The sequence below is a fragment of the Halyomorpha halys genome, unplaced genomic scaffold (genome assembly GCF_000696795.3).
Source record: "Halyomorpha halys isolate HHAL.00 unplaced genomic scaffold, Hhal_1.1 Scaffold1713.1, whole genome shotgun sequence".
In the NCBI taxonomy this organism is placed as follows: Eukaryota; Metazoa; Arthropoda; class Insecta; order Hemiptera; family Pentatomidae; genus Halyomorpha; species Halyomorpha halys.
Window position 1 is genome coordinate 27444 of NW_027110405.1, and position 3196 is coordinate 30639.

General features: G+C 32.4%; 1 long non-coding RNA gene across 1 annotated transcript in view; it reads left to right on the forward strand.

Annotated features, from left to right (window-relative positions):
* The first annotated feature begins 1405 nt into the window (after positions 1 to 1405).
* The window catches only part of LOC136796050 (uncharacterized), a 19991-nt gene continuing 18200 nt past the window's right edge, over positions 1406 to 3196 (forward strand). The window contains exon 1 of the long non-coding RNA XR_010843746.1: positions 1406 to 1780. This is a non-coding gene — a long non-coding RNA (uncharacterized lncRNA). The remainder of the gene's footprint in view (positions 1781 to 3196) is intronic.

A 3196-nucleotide genomic window follows, 5' to 3' on the forward strand; every position in this document is an offset into this window, starting at 1 on the left:
CCTCCTAAAAGTGGCAGTTTATTCATGATGACGAAAGATCCTAAATCACACATAAGTCAAAGTTTGATCTCCAAAATTATTAAAGAAATGTTGGAAAAGGTTATCCAACAGTATTGTGGACAAAAGAGGCTTGACAGATGAAAATCTGTGGCAAATAAAGTGAACTAAAATAAAATGCTACAAGTAGGTGTTGAACTATTTCAAGACCATATCGGATTTATCTTATAGAAGGAAAAAATAAAAAATTACAATAATTTTACATTCATTGCTCAATGACTCAAAAACTACTTTCGGAACGAAAACAATTATAAAATTCTGTATTTAAAGAGAGAGTAAATTAGTTAATTATGAAGCCCTAATAGAACTATTCACATTTAATATTTCAAGATGATCAGAAATGAAAATTGGTACCGCTTTAACGCATGAATGAAGGGATTGAGTACTTCATAATAAAATACTGATTCTTGAACAACGATGTGCCAGACGGTGAATTGATCATGATGCTCAACAACCCAATTTTTCCCTACATAATAAGGCTGGGTGAGGGGCCCTCCAAACCCTAAGGATAGAATGACGGCTGAAGTGAAATAGAAATAATTATAATTATGATACAGTAAATAATTATCTGCCAAAGCTGGATTCAAACCCGGGGGTTGAAATTAGTAGCACAGCGCCTTTACTAACTCAGAAACTCCGCTCCAGTTAAATAAATAGAAGAGCTTATTTATTTAATTTTTTTTAATATAAAATATAGACAATGAGTGTTTGTCTGTCGATGTACTTGATGTTTACGAGGCATACAAATTAAATTACGATTTCAAGGAAGAAATGCTATATTTATGCATGCTACCCAAAACAGTGGATTGCTACATTACCCAGCATACCTATCAATCCATGATGGGACATATATACAATACATGTATTTACATATTAAAAAAAAATACTACAGTTTCTTTTATCAATCAATACTAGTCTACACACTAAACGCAAATATTCTATTTATTTTTTTCTATTTCACAATTTCATTTTTGGGACGTCCCCAAGGATTAGATGATGGACTTACAGTCTCTTGCAAAGTAGGTATTTCTATTTCTCAGTTTAAACTGAGCAGTAAAGTAGAAACCCTGACTGTAAACGGTGTTCACTTTATTAAGTCGATTTGTTGCTGGTTTAGGAGCTGTCTATTTGGAAACAACTCATTCATAGGATGGTTTACAACTGAAATGATTTTAACAAAGTAAATGAGATCAAGTTGTTGTCTTTGTAGGTCAAGCGGAGGCTCGCCAGCATTTAAAATTTCCATGGACTTCCATTGTAATAACCACTTTAATTTTCTGTCCGATTTACATTTTCCCTTCTAATATATTAATACTATTAACTTTTTTAGGTAGATTTTAAAATTAAACATTGAGTCCCTAATTTATTAATTAACATTATTACTATTACTACATTAATTATTTTTTTAAAATATAATGACATTATAAAATAAGCATAACAGTAAAAAATGACAGTTTCATTACATAAATTGATATAATTATTCAGGACTACTTCTTGTTAAGGTTCAGGTAGCGTGGCGTCTATCAGGCTCGGCAGTGAATTCTTCAGGCATCCAGGAGACCTAATATTTTACTGGGAGAGGATTTCCCCACCTCATTTCTTGGAGGAGTTATTGAAAAAGAGATACCCTAGGGAAAAAGAGGAGTGTTCAGGTATACCCGAAATACGGAGGCTCTAGATCAAAGGGCTGATGGGATCTGTTTGCCTCGAGTGTTAAATTGTCGTAAGTATCTATGTCCTAAGCGGTAAGGTCTATCTATCATTCTATCATTCCTCTAGACCTTGGCTAGAATGATGTCAGAGAATTAGGAGGAAAACAATGAAAGTTAACGGTCCAGTTCAGAACACAGTTCCAGATTAGGAAAATGCAAAAATATATCTTATCGGAACCGCTGATATAAATGAACAGGAAGATGAGAAACTTCCGTTGCTGACCACATCTTCTCCTGTTCTATGCATTTATCAGGACTCTGTATTAAAACAAAAATGCTAACAATCATTATGTAAAAAATAAAAATAGAAAAAACACTTTGTACTCCTAACAAGAAAATAAGAATAATTTAAAAAAAATTACAAGAAAATAATAAATATTATTCGGAGATCTCTGATTAATGTTTGTAATAATGAAAGGTAGATTGTCCAGGTGCGGTCTAAGAAAACTCAAATAGTCGTAATGCTATTTATTATCAGCCAAAGTTTTGCCCCAGGCTGCAGGGCTAAAAAAAATATACAAACACTTAAATGGAATAAAAATAAATGAACAATGTCAATTAAAAATATTTAAAAAAACTTGAACTGTAAAGCTTAAAATTAAATAAAAATAACAAAAGGTTTAAGACAATCAAAGAATACAAAAATAACAACAGATAAAAAAGAATTATAAAAATAAAAGCATACAAGAGATGGAAAAAAAGAATAAGAGTAAAATCAAGCATAAAGAAATATAACGAACAAGATAGGAAGCGTAGCTGTCAGATTATTGTTGTTGTTGACTGTGGCTTTACTTTAGGGCGTAAAACCCTAAGGTCATCAACGCCCATGCTTCGCACTTTATAATTCTATTTTAAGATTTGATACTATTTAAATAATTACTTATTTTAGAATTATTTAGTACAAATAATAAACTTTCGGATTTAAATCTTATTCAAAAAGCCATTCCTTTTTAAGAAAACCAAAACCATTTCCACGTTCTTCTGGACATCATTCAAAGCATCCGATACACTCGGTCCCACTCCCAATCTATTTAAATTGGTAGAATAGAAATGACATTCTGGCAATAGCTACCTCCTCCCTGCGATTGGAACGGTTTGATGTGGTCCATGGTTTAATGTTTTTTTAATAGTTTTTAATTTGCTTGGCGGGTTTTCATTCCACATGGCTTGCTAACTAGCTGATATTTCATTTTTCATCGGAAGACCTTTTTCTTGGTATGTCAAAATAGCCTTTCCCTGATCTGGAAGAACAAGTGTTTGTTTAGCTGCTAATGTCCGCCAGTTCACTTCCAGCGATCCCCACGTGATCCGGCACCCATATAAAGAAAACAGTTATTTCCAAGTTTTCGATCACGTTAGTATAATTGTGAATTTATAATCCTTAAATTTCTTTCTTGAGACTGGCAATTTTTTACTAAATAATTCAA